This window comes from Mesoplodon densirostris, chromosome 10 (assembly GCF_025265405.1).
Source record: "Mesoplodon densirostris isolate mMesDen1 chromosome 10, mMesDen1 primary haplotype, whole genome shotgun sequence".
Taxonomy (NCBI): domain Eukaryota; kingdom Metazoa; phylum Chordata; class Mammalia; order Artiodactyla; family Ziphiidae; genus Mesoplodon; species Mesoplodon densirostris.
In genome coordinates this window covers 10,508,186-10,522,365 of record NC_082670.1, presented here as the reverse complement: position 1 = coordinate 10,522,365, position 14,180 = coordinate 10,508,186, and the positions used below count along the sequence as shown (strand labels likewise).

General features: G+C 43.2%; 1 protein-coding gene across 1 annotated transcript in view; it reads right to left on the bottom strand.

Annotated features, from left to right (window-relative positions):
* PHACTR1 (phosphatase and actin regulator 1) overlaps positions 1-14,180 on the bottom strand; it is a 542,166-nt gene that overhangs the window by 187,352 nt on the left and 340,634 nt on the right.

The window sequence follows — 14,180 nt, the reverse complement described above, 5'->3', positions numbered from 1 at the left end:
GCCTAACTCAGTGCTTAACATTTAGTAAGTACAAAACAATGCTCACAGAACAAATAGAAGACCAAATGTTGAGCCACTAGAAGGTTGAACATCTCAACGGGCAATAACTCTATCATATTGTCTTCATATAGCTGCCAGTGCTTGCGTTTCTAGGTGCTACATAAGTGTCTGTTGCATGCATGCAGGCACAGGTACTGAAATAACCCAAGTATTTCCCAATGGAGACTTCTGGTCATTTCCCCATGCAGTAATTCTCCATTGGAACTGAATTAAGACAATCAAGGAACTACCTCTTTTGTGCTTCCAGACACTCTGTGTATACCTCATGATCACTGATTTGGCAGCCTTGGAATTACTGGTTGCCAGTTCTCTTTCTTCCATTAGGGCGTGTTCAGTGTAGGCAGACTTTTGTCTTATTTAGCTCTCAATTTTCTGTGCCTGGCATTTAGGAGATCTTGGGTAGGTATTCGTTGAACAAAGGAATTTGGAGGAGAAACCTCAGCTACACAACAATGGGGCACCGTGAGCCATTAAGTAGCATCAGACAGTCAGAAAAAGAAAGATGTTTCCTTGCATTGTTTTTTCAAATACTCCATTGCTAAGAAGGTTTACCTGATCAGACATTACTGTCATTTCCATGACATAAGTTTGAAAAGAGTGAAATTTTAGCTGGATTCATCTTATCACCCTGGCTTCAGATCCAGCTTAAGTTACAATATTTTGTTTTCCAAGCTTGATGTAGGTAGACAGAAAGCCAAAAGACCCCTTATAAAGCTTTCTGCATTGGGGTAGTTAGGAAGCTGAGGCTGGGAGCCTGCAGCTTGAGATGATAGAAGACAGATGTGAGTGTGTCCTAGCCAACCCATTGGTGGGGACTCACAGCATGCCTGGAAGGGATAACTCTGTGGATTTCCCTTTTGGAAAGCAAAACCAGGGTTGATAAAGAGGAAGGAGGGGCTTCCCACCTTATATAACGGCCTCATTGTGGGCAGATGAAGGCTGAGCAAATTCTACATCTGGAAAAGAGGCACTTGTTGGAATAGAGGCCAGAAACAACCTCAGTCTCTTAATAAATAAAACTGTTTAGTGACTAAACAAAAAGTACTTCAATTTAGTAAGAAGTAATGGTATATATTACCAAGACCTTACTCTAGGAAACAGCTTCCTGTTTCAATGTCGACAAATTAAAATGATTGAACAGAGGTACAGTGGGCTGGGGTGCCGGGCTACTGGAGTTCGAGTTCTGTTTCTACTCTTTAAGAGCTGTGTGACCTTCGGGCAAGTTGCTGCTTAACCTGTCTGCACCTTTGTTCCCTCATCTGCAAAATGGGAATAAAAATAGTTCTGGTCTTATACGGGTCTGTGATTATTAATATGAGTTAATAAATGTTAAGAGCTTAGATAAGTAAATGGCACATTAGTGATATATGTGTTGATGAACAAAGATTAAATCAGGCAAAGATGATGTCTGTTTAAAATTCACTAAGAATGTATCTTTTATAATTATTTTGCATAAAAGTAACATATACTTAGGGCAATCATTCGAATGCCAAGAAAGGAATACGATGAAACGCCAAGCCCTCCTCCTTCATCTAACTACCATACTCAGTTCTGTTCCCCAAAGCCCACTACACTCCTAAATGTTTCTTCCATATTTTTGCAGAAAAAAATTTTATTCAGAAACCAACATGTCTACATATAATCTATCCAGTATTTAATAAAGTATTATTAGGGGAAATTTGCTAAAAGTAAGTTTTAGGAACTCTCATCACACACACAGAAAAATGGTAACTATATGAGTAGATGATATGTTAATTAGCTTGACTGAAATAATCATTTCATTACATGTGTATCAAATCGTGTTGTGCAACTTAAATATATATAACTTTTATTTAAAAATAAAATTTAAAAGATGAAATATAGAAGTAAAAAAATAAAATTATCACGAATAAGATCACAATACACCTACTGGTCTGCACCTCACCTGGCTTTTTACACTTAACTGTACATCTTAAGGTTCTCTCCATATCTGAAGATATGAATCTACCTTAGGCTTTTTTTGTGGCTCACTGGCACTTTGTGTAGAAAGACCATGATTTATATAACCAGTCCTCCACTGATGGCATTTGTCTTGTTTCCAGTTTTCTGATATGATACACAATCTGTAATGAACAGCCTTGTACATCCATCTTACTGCAAACACACATGTAGGTTAAATCCCTGGAAATGTATGACTCCTTCCGGGCATGCTCCTCCTCAAATCTGTAACTTTGCGGCATCTTCTGTCTGGAATGTTCTTCCTGCCTCACCATCCTCTGTTCGGAGGATGAATTGTAAGGTCAAGGGTAAATGCATTTAAAATTTTGATTACTTTTTTTTTTTTTTTTTTTTTTTTTGCTGTACGCGGGCCTCTCACTGTTGTGGCCTCTCCCGTTGCGGAGCACAGGCTCTGGACACGCAGGCTCAGTGGCCATGGCTCATGGGCCCAGCCGCTCCGCGGCATGTGGGAATCTTCCCAGACCGGGGCGGCACGAACCCATGTCCCATGCATCGGCAGGCAGACTCTCAACCACTGCGCCACCAGGGAAGCCCAAAATTTTGATTACTTTTGCCAAACTGTCCTCTAGAAAGCTTGCACTGATTCATCCTTCCACCAACAGTGTATGGGAGTGGCTGTTTCCCAACCTACCCTTGCACCTGCTGACACAGTGTGGTCATCAATTTCTTTTATCTTTGCCAAAATCATAAGCAAAAAATGGTAGTATCTCACTCATGTCAATTTGTGTTTATTTATGAGTGAGAGTGATATAGTTTTATATTTATGGGACATTTATACTTTTCCTTGATTTGCTACTTATTTCCTTTGCCAATTTGTTTTAAATCGAAAATATGAACTGTGCTTAAAACCCTGCTTAAAACCTTTAATGGTGACCCACTGCCTATAGGATAAAGTCTGGAATCCCTAATATAACAAAAAGGGGCCTGTGGTCTGGTCCCTTCTAAGCCTCCTCTCTCATGTACTTGTTACCCATGCCTCAAAATTGACGGTCTAGTAACACCCAGTTGCTTGTGGTTCCGAGTCTGCATCATTTCAACTTCAGTAAAGACTCATGGGGTGACTGGTTGAAGGAATTCCAATTTTCATACAATTCACCTTAGATAAAGAACTATTATGAAACTTCCAACAATTTCTTGGAGTATTTTCTGTTTCTTATTAATCCTATTATCAGAGACCATTTATAAATAATACATCTGTCATGGTTTCTGCTAGTTTATACTGGTAATAATATCTAGATATCTTCCAGCTGGCTCTCACTAAATTCTCACTAAAGTTCAATCATTTGATGGGGAAAATGTTCAACTACAAGTGGATTGCAACATTCACACCAGGAGTTTAAAATTAACCATAAAAGAAGAAATTAGTCCAAATAGAGGCCAAAGATCACAAGAGCTTCCCTGAGGGCCACTCTGCACAGACTGTCCCATGCTGGAATATCCTAGACACCCCAGCCTACTCCTCCCTGCTTGATTTCTCACTGACCACACTTAGAACTTAACACCACTACACATCCCTATATTCCAACCCTGCTGAGGGTGAAGTCATTACCCTCCACATCACATTACAACCTTTCTGGAATGCAAGGGCCAAAAAATATTTACCCCCAATGTGCTCCAGAACCAATTCTCTACCCTAAAGACAAAAGTACAAAGGAAAGAAATGCTACAAACACAGATGTCTGTGGCAGGGTTATTTATAACAACACACACCCAAGGGAATATTTTACAGTCATTAGGAAGGTGACTTGGCTATGAGCAAGAGTTCTACTACAACGTAACATTAAGTTAAAAAATTAAAATGAGAGCGAGATCAAATTATATTTATGTAATAGGGAAGAACAAATCTGACTCCATATTAGATGTTTCTTTTACTTTAACCTTTGTATTCTACTGCTTTTGCTTTGAGTTAAGAATTTTGCTTATAGCCTGAAATATACAGGAGAGCCCATTCTCAAGGCTGTGACCTTTAAGGATATAAGACTTTCCCATTCATATAGAGATAAAAAGTTACAGAACAGAGAATAGCATTTGTCTTGTTGGAAGTTTACAGGACCTACTTAGACAGCTAAAAGAACAAAGGATTCCTATACCAGGAATCTTGCAACAACCAACCACACCCGTCCCTCACCTTGCCTTTAAAAATGTTTTGCTGAAACCCTAAAGGAGTTCAGGGTTTTGGGAGGCACGAGCCACCCATTCTCCTTGCATGGCCCTGCAATAAACCTTTCTGTGCTCGAAACTCTGCATTTCGGTTTGTTTGGCCTCACTGTGTGTTGGGTACACGAAGCTGAGTTCGGTAGCACTTATATTTTGATTTCATCTATGTGAAGTCACTATGAATGAATGTAAGCAGATATGTATAAATGATCATAATTTGTAAGCATGCAAGGATGAAGGGTGAATTTTCTATTTTCAAGCTTTAATGGAATCTTTTTAGTTTAAAAAAAAACCCTCAAGTTTTCTTATTTAGAATCTAGATACAAAATTATGACACTAATTACCTTACGTGGGGAGGCAGTTTGTGATAATACCATAACATGACTCTTTCTCATTTTAGAGATATTTATATATCTACGATTAGCATTCAACACACAAGAGCCCAGTTGTCTTTACAAAACAACCAGAAGCTGATGTGACTACAGCCATCATGGAAGGTCCATTATCATGAGTATCTCTGTAAATATCGACCTGACCCAAATCTATCAAGTGTCAGTCATTCACGAGGCAGGCAAGAATGATCCTCATTGTAATGGCAAATTTTCTGTTAATAAATCTTTCCAGTTATCCATGCATGAAACAGAGTTTTGTGCTACAGTGGAGAAACTGTATAACTTTTTTTTTCACTTAGGAATATATTACTATAAAATGATGTTGTAAAATGACAGTTCATAGTTGCTTCACAGAATCTTCATAGAAACACCTGGAACTGTAATTACCATGCTGCTCAAACAAACTACCTCATTAAACAACCCCTTCCCGGAGGCTGGGAAGCATTTAAAGGCCCTTTTCACGTGCGCCCTTGACAACCAGGTGCAGTGGTAGGAGGCAGCTTCCTACAATTTCAGAGCCTTTCACGGCTCCCAAGAAGCCAGAGAACATAAATCCTGGCACTATGGAACAAAGCAGCCTTTCCAAGGACATGAAGATGTTGCTATGCCACAGAAGAGACATTCATTCTCTTTAGAAACTCACGCTTGGTTAATTGGAGGACAAAAATAGACTAAATGTTACAACAGTCTTCTATGCCGAAATTACATCTGCATCTGAACATCATCAGCTCTCCTCTCTGACTTCTACACCACAAAGACCTCTCAGAGCATCGCTTAATTATAACTCACTGGGACTAGACAGGAAAGTCCTCTGTGGCATTTGAGGTTATCACCCAGGTCCTCCCTCCCCAGGTCAGACTGCCACTCAAGGCCGGTTCTCGGTACACAATGCTTTCTTTCATTCATATGATTTCATGAATACCTCACACAGTTTATATTCTATTCACGCACTGCCCCCACTCTAACTCACCCCGGGGCTCACCAAAAGAAGGAGGAAGACCTTTAAAACTGACCTTCAGAAACAATTTGATTCATGTGTGGGCTGTGTATTTTCTTATTAAGGTTACTTGACATTTGTTTTAGTCAAACAAGCCCCAAATCATAATTGATTCACTGCCTAATGCCATTCCTCTGTCTCCTACAACTTTACGAGGAAACCAACGCCACCACAAATCAACCAACACACAAAAGAAATCATTTTTTTTAAAAGACAAGTTAATATACATCACAGAGGTATTGTTCTCTGCCTGAGAAATGCCAGCATTAATCATTGAACACCAAGTCTTATTTCCAATATTATTTTGTTTTCTTAATGGGATCTGCTTTCTGAATTCAAGTGTGTTTAATATCTGTCTACCTAGATATACATACATCTTAACCTTTTCACTCTTTCTGCTTCCAAGTCACGTGTAACGGTGAAATTTCCGAGCAAAGCCTAGAAGACTTCGGTGTGAGACGGGCTTGCATTCAAATCATTTAGGGCTTTACCACTGACCAGCCAAGTGACCGTGGGAAGTTACTAGCCCTAAGCCTTATTATCTTTATGTATAAAACAGATATTCGGAGTAACTGCCCAGGACGGTTAAGGCTGTGAGAACTATATCGAAATTCATTCAGTATCTGCCATGCAGTGGGCACTCAACTATCCCCTACTACCACTGTTATTACCAGTGGTAATATGTTATTATTGTGTTCACAGTGAATAAAGTCCAAGGGAAAAGCTCGAAGAATTCTGGGGAAACACAGAAGATGAATCTCTACAGGCAGACTTCAGAGACACTGTGGTTCGGTTCCAGACCTCTGAAGTCAAGCAACTATCACAATCAAGCAAGCCACATAAATTTTTTGGTTTCCAAGTGCATATACAAGTTATGTTTACATTATACTGTAGTCTATTAAGTGTGCAATAGCATTCTAAGAAACAACATACATACTTTAATTTAAAGATACTTTATTGCTAACCATCATCTGAGCCTTCAGTGAGTCGATCCCTGATCACCGTAACAAATAATAAAGAAGTTTGAAATATTGCACCAAAGTGTGACAGAGACAGGAAGTGAGCAAATGCTGTTTAAAAATGGTGCCAATAGACTCGCTGGACACAGCGTAGCCACAAACCTTCAACCTGCAGAAAATGCATCATCTTCAACTCGCAATAAAGCGAAGCATGATGAAACGAGGTGTGGTTATATAATAAAGAGGTAGTCGTGAGAGAAGAGTGCACACTGTAATTGGACTGAATAAGGAACTAAAATAGATGCTCGCTTTCCAGTGTCCCCAAAGTGAATGATGATTCATTTCAGAGAGTCAGGGTGCTTCCGGACTGGAAGCCTGTTAGGGCAGAAATGAGGCATTTGGCGCACACATACTTATTTAGGTGATGGTGGGAAGGTCCAGCCAAGGGCTAGCCTCAGGGCAGAGGCTGAACCTGCCACCAGAGATCTGAGTCCACTGCCACCATATCGATGGAGCCAGCAAATGACTGAGAATGTAATGGACTCAGGAGACATCAGAGCTTCAGATGGGATGAATGAGCGCTCCCAGAAGGAAAGGGGAGGGAAAGAATGAGAAGGGAAGGGACCCGAGGAAGAAGCATAAAGAAAGAGGAATGTGGTGAGCCCAGCAGGGAAGCGCTCAGGGCCAGTGCAGCACAGCCGTCAGGCCTGGTCCAGGGAGACGTGGCAACAGAGCGTGAGGTGTGCTCCTGGAGGGCCTGGAGGTGGCGAAGGCATCGTGCTTGCTGGCCTGGGAGCTGCCCAGGGGCACAGACAAGAACTGCGGGGAGAGGTGTCGAAAGAAGACAGAATCCACGATTAGCCAAAGAAACTGGCCCTGGGACAAAATTTCCAATCAAGACACCCAGCGGAAGTGCGGGAGAGGAGAGAGACACACAAAAGGAGGGCTGGGAATAAAGAAATTTACTTCTGTAAAGATGCTAAGGGACTCAACCACCATTAATGGTTTCAACTGAAATGGCAGGCAGTTGAGGGCTGTTTGAATGTTTTTATGAGTCTCAGTCCCAATGGCTCTTTCTGCTATGCCTTGCAAGTTAACTGGCACTTCTTCTGTGTTTGCACGACAGAACTGGCCTCAGGGTCTGCAACTTATGTCCATGTGGCTTTAGAGTCTCCATTCTCCCTGCCTTGCCTGGCGCGGGCCCACCTCATGCTTATTACCCTGGCAGAAATAGTAATGGCATCTCATTTTACTGTCAAAGATGCCCAGGTTTGGAAAATAAAGTACATGGTATCCTGCCTACGTCTTTCTCTACTTTTGAGCATTCTGACTTGCCACAGAGACCTGATTTTCAGGAGGTTACATGCTCGTTGTTTTTTCCCCCAAGAACACCTCTTCATGCATCAGTATTTTTGCCTACGATGCAGCAAAGGAAAAACAGGATGAAGCACTTCCTCAGGGGCCACTGTGTGTGTCCACTTAATTGTAAATTCTTGGAGAAGGGGAAATACTTTAGTGACCTAACTTGTTGGTACCTAGGAAAACACGGCATAAACTCCAGCTTTGTGGGATTGTACGATGTGTCTAAAAGCAAACTCTTACACCCAGTACCTAAATAAACCTTCCCAAAATCTAAGAGGAGCCCATCACAACTGTCATCTGAGACACACACACACCATCCAAAAACTGAAACTATGAAATAAGAAGTCTTTTGTTCCTCTTGGATGTTTGTTTACTTTTTAATGCATTTCTAGAAAAGGAATAATGGTAGATAAAACTTACAAAAAATTTACGATGTGCAAGGTATGATTCTAAGAGCTTCCACAACTAATTTTTTTTTTCCACCCTCACAGCTTTACGAAGTGTCAGTTTTATTCCTATTTTAGCTGAGGGAACTGAACTCAGACAGTACAAACAACCTGCCTGAGATAACTCAGCCGTCAGGCTGTGGGGTCTGTGCCCTAACCACTGGTCCACACGACCTCCTCACATAGAACTCCAGATTATCTTGGAAGTCAGTGGCCAAGCAGACACCTTATGACAAATGCTGTAAGGCTTGTGTCCTTTCAGAATCAGTTCTGCAAATGTCTAGCCCTAAAGCTAGCACCTGCTCCAGAGGCCTGTGTGGTCAGTCTCCTTACCTAATCCATGCATCTTTTGTTTCTACGTACCAAATAGCAGAAAGACATCTTGTTCCACTGCAAACATAAATGCAATGGTTTTGAACGGTATTTGTTTGCAGCCAGTGTCAATTTATTCTTTCTTAGCCATTAACAAACAAGGAGTGTCTGTGGTGTACATGGCATTGAACTAGATACTGTGTGATACAAAGATGGGTAAGCTGTTAACCGCTGCCTCTAAGGGCATTCAAGAAAGACGTGATGACCTCCAGGGTCGGTGCGTATTGATGAGATTCTCTTCCTTCACATTTCAGCTTTCTAGAGATAAGTCAGAAAAGGAAAGTGGCCTGTCACATCAGGCAGATGTTAAGTGCAGATGAATGATACGTTTTAAAGCATCTGAATTATGAGTTCCCACACTCAAGGACCGAAATGCAATGTTAAGTGATAAGATTCCAGGTTAAGTTCAAGTTGCAACTCTTCCATTTCTAACTGGAAAGTATTTAGCTGCTCTAAGCCTCAGTTTCTTCACCTGCCAAATGGGCTTAATAACACTATGTAGGTCTGTTGTGAAAGTAAAGTAATAACGCCTGGACAGGGTCATGCATGTGTCACATTCACAGAAAACCCAACAGATTATAGCAACTGCTGTTGTTGTTGTCAATATAAAATTGTTAAAGCACAGTCTACCTGGAAAGAAGGGAATAAGGCGCACTCGCAGTTTTCTTAGACCTCAACAGTGGAGGGAGCTGGCTTCCAAAAATGGCACCCAATGAACCACGCTCCTGGCACTCACACCCTTGTTTCGTTTGCTCCAACAATGAGTCTGGGCTGCTCCTGTGACTTGCTTTAAGCAACAGAATACTGCAAATGGGATACTGCGCCAATTCTGGACTTGAGTCTTAACAGCTGGCAGCTTCTACTTTCACATTCTTGGGGGCCCTGAGTCATCCTGCTGGAGAGACCACGGGAAAAGACCACATGGACTGGCACTGAGAATACCTGGAGGAGAGAGGCCTAGCTCTCCCCATGGCCTGGTGAGTCTCCAAATGACTCCAATCCCATCTGCCTGCAAACACGTGAGAGACCCCAAGCGACACCAGCTGAGGAACCACCCAGCTGAGCCCAGTCACAGGACATAATACAACTGAGTTTGTTCCTTTAAGCCACTAAGTTTTGGGGTGTTTTGTCCCATAGCAACAGATAACCCAAGCAACAGTGCTGCCCAAATATCCTGACCTGTGTACAACTCTGACAAACTGAAAAGCATTCGTGGATGATGTCAAGTTCTTCCAAGGCCGGGACCTTCCAGCTTCTGCTTCAATCACTGTCCTTACCTCTCCCCTTTCAGACCTATTAAACAGAGGACCTCAACAGTACGGCTGGCTGGCCACCGCATGCGGGTACCCACTACATCAGGTGCTCTCCTTAATGCTGGGGGACAGAGAGGCAGAGGCAGCGTCGCTGTCGTCAGGACCATATAGTCTTGACAGGCAAGCAAAGAGCGCTGGATAACATTCACTTTGAGAGGTAACAATGCTATCTTTACAATCCCCACTCTGGGAGGGTGCCGATTCCCACAGCCTTTAGCCTGTACCTCCTAGCGATGTCCTTTAAAAATAGGGCCTCTACACTTCCCTGGTGGCGCAGTGGTTAAGAATCCACCTGCCAGTGCAGGGGACATGGGTTTGAGCCCTGGTCCGGGGAGATCCCACATGCCTAGGAGCAACTGAGCCCATGCACCACAACTACTGAGCCTGTGCTCTAGAGCCTGAGAGCCACAACTACTGAGCGCTCGTGCCACAACTACTGAAGCCCACGCGCCTAGAGCCCATGTTGAGCAACAAGAGAAGCCACCGCAGTGAGAAGCTTGGGCACCAACACGGAGAGCAGCCCCCGCTCGCCACAACTAGAGAAAGCCCGCGAGCAGCAACGAAGACCCAACACAGCCAAAAATAAATAAATAAATAAATAAATAAATAAAACACATTCATTTAAAAAAAATAAAAACAGAAGAAAAAAACTCTTAAAAAAAATAGGGCCTCTAAGTCTACTTTGCCTTCTAACCCCTAGATGTTCCCTTTGTGGGTCATGATGGATACGCAGGTAAGAAGATTCTGTGCCTGTCCATGCTCATTCTTTTTTTTTAAAGAAACTGAGTTTTCCAATCGTACAAAGAGAACTGTGATCCAGCCAGGTGCTGAAAGCTACACAACTTGATGATTTCTTATTAAAGTCAGGTGTTCAACAGCGCTCTGATTATTTGCATGCCTGTTTTTCCTAGTCATGAGACTTGTCATCACTGAAAAATGTGTGGAAATATAGCTATTTGGCCTCATAGTCAGCGCGCTGGTGTTTCTATTCCCCTTGGAATGCCAAAGCCGTGTTAAGATGAACTCTGCATCTTGACACAATCCAACCAATCTCAAACCAAAAAAACACCTCCCTCAAGCTCTATCCCCCTTTTGGTGATTACTCTGTATTTCTCCTTCTCCCTCCCAGCCCAACTCCTTAAAAGAAGAAGTCTGCTTCCTCGACTCTCACTCACACCATAACCACATGCTTTCTAAACTCCCAGCCATACAGCTTCCCCGAAACTGTTCTCCCCAAGGGCACCAGTGATGAGCTGTCACTGAACACTCCGGACACTTCTCAGTCCTGCCCATCTTGCCGGGATCTGGCAGAGTGGACCCTCCTCCTTGCTTGAACTCTCTCCTGCTCTGGTCAGGAGATACCAATGGCCCCCTCCTGGTTTTCCTCCTAACTCTCTGGCGGGCCTTATCTGCCTTCCCTGTAGACTCTGCTGCTGCCTGTGTTCATAACTTACAGGTCAGTGGTCCTCAGGGGGCTGCCACAGCCCCTCTTTGCTTCCCATGTCAAATTCTCCTTTGGAGTTTTCAACCCATGGCTTCAACAAATATCCCTCCAACTGGGGTATCTTGGAACCACAGGAAAGCCAGCATGCCCCCAAACAAAAGCTCATTTTCCCCATAAACCCGATGTAGTGTGTGGTACCTCCATCCATCTGACGGCATGTCACTGCTCAGAGAGAAACAAGAGCATGGTTCTTAGTCTTCCTTTATCCTCCACATCTGACCTGTAATCACGTCCTGCTCATTCTGCTTCCTAAATATCCCTTGCAACTGTTCACAGCCTGTAGCTCCTAATGCCACTCTTTCAGCCTAGGTTATCTTCATCTCTCCCCAACAGTAATAACTAACCACCTGCTAACCAGTTTCCTTGTTACCAGAATCAACAGACACACTTAATATTCCGTTGGATGTGACAGCAACAAGGTATCTTCTTAATTCTCTCACAAGTAACTCTTCTCTCATTACAGACACAAATATATGGAAGAAGTTATATTAACATCGTGAAAATAGCATTGGGTGCCACTCCAAACTTTTCCCATAGTATAGAGAATGATCTTTCAAAAAGGCAAGTCTTCTGATAGCTTCATTAGGATAAAGCATCAGGATAAAGCCCAGACTCCACGACGTTCTACCAAGAACCTTTATGAGCAGATCCTTGCCCACCTCTTCAACCTCATCTCTCAGTACTCTGTACGCCTCCCTGCCCAGCAATCCTTTCCAAACCACCACCTCTTTCCAAGCTATAGATTGCCAATCTCTCCTCCTCTCTTTCCCAGGCTTTCTTTTTTTTTTTTTTTTTTTTTGGCGGTACGTGGGCCTCTCACTGTTGTGGCCTCTCCCGTTGCGGAGCACAGGCTCCGGATGCGCAGGCTCAGCGGCCATGGCTCATGGGCCCAGCCGCTCCACGGCATGTGGGATCTTCCTGGACCGGGGCATGAACCCGTGTCCCCTGCATCGGCAGGCGGACCCTCAACCACTGCGCCACCAGGGAAGCCCTCCAGGCTTTCTTACATCCTGTTCTTTCCACTGGGAGAGAAGACTTCCTCACGTTCACTGCCTAATTCCTTGGTTAAACATTCATTTCTCTAGGCAACCTTCCCTGGTAAGTTATAGTTCAGTTGGGTTTGTCTCTTTTGAGTTCCTGGAGCCCCTGCGCATCTTCTGTCGCTTATACTTTGTTGTAAGTATTGGTTTAACTACCTGTTTTTCCCTCAAGACCATAACCTTTGGGAGATGTCTGTCTGCACTGTTACCTTTTTTAGTGACGGTGGCAGTGCCTGGCAAATACATAAGCGCAACATGCCAAGTGGGTATCGTTTCTGAACTCCCTATGGTTTACAGAAGTCTGAAATCCTAACCTCTGGCCAGGTAGATATCCTCAGCCCATCCCATATTCCTTGCTTTCCATTCTCCAGCCATTGGTCATCCTTGCTTTCCTAGCTTGCTCACCCCTGCTTCTTCCACCACAGGGCCTTTGCACATGCTGTTTCTAAATTCCGACACCTCCTTCAGATCCCAGCTCAAACTTCTCCTTCTTAGGAAAGCTTCCCTACTCCCTCAAGCCCCGCCCCCCTCATTCTTTCAAGTAGCTTCCCTTCACTGTCCTTATCACAGCTGTGACCTTAACCTTTACTCTTGTAATTTGACTGTCTCTCCAGAGACACCATGCATGCCATGAGCTCACCGACAAGGTCCGGTTTCCGCTCGCAGGCATACTCCCACGGCCAGTTTCAGTAAATGGTAGGCACTCCGGAAAAGGTTTTTATTTTTTACTTTTTTTGCTCAAGGCCCTAGGGGTGCAGGAAAGCTTAGAAGCACAAAGCGAATTTTGGCACGTTGTAGACTTCCAGGGCCAACTCTCGCAGCTTATGATTTTCTTTCAAGAGGAAATAAAAGCATAACTCAGTGGCGTCTTCACAGCTTATTCCTGCCAGTTCTGCTTTTCTATAAATACAAGCCTCATTTTCAAGGAATCTGGATAAGATGGCTGCAGCTGACTATTTTGGGGAGGCCCTGTTGATTCTATTTCAGAGGGGATGTTGTCATCTGTCTATACTCCTGGGGCAGGGGTGGAATGTGTCGTGGACCCCTGTTGCTGATTCTACAGAAGAAGTTGGACATGTCAGGCTAATTGCTTCACAGGCCCTGGACAGAGCCTCTGAGGACAGGCTGAAAGGCATGTTGAGATCTCCCCGAGGACCCATTATTTTATGTTCTATCCATTACTGTTTTACTCCTACTGTCGTGTGATGTGGGGATGCTTCTGAGAGAAGCTTTTTGTCCTGTAGTGTTTTCTCCACCAGAGTTCAGTGCTGAAGGCTGTTTAAGGACACCAGCCTCCAGCTTACAATAGGAAGATGTCTGAGCAGCATGGGACACGGAGATCGGTCTTTGAAAAATTCATGTAATTGCTGATGCCAAAGTTAAGGAAAATGTTGACATCATAATTTTCTAATGTAGTTTTCTTACTGCTACTACAACTTACAAAGCAAGATTTCTGGGTGCACCTTTGAAAATGCTGCATACACAGACACATACATCCTGTAACTTGAGTTACAGTAAAACTACAGTATAGCTAATTCTGGCAAATTTTAAAGGTAACTAACTCACTGTGGAAATAATAA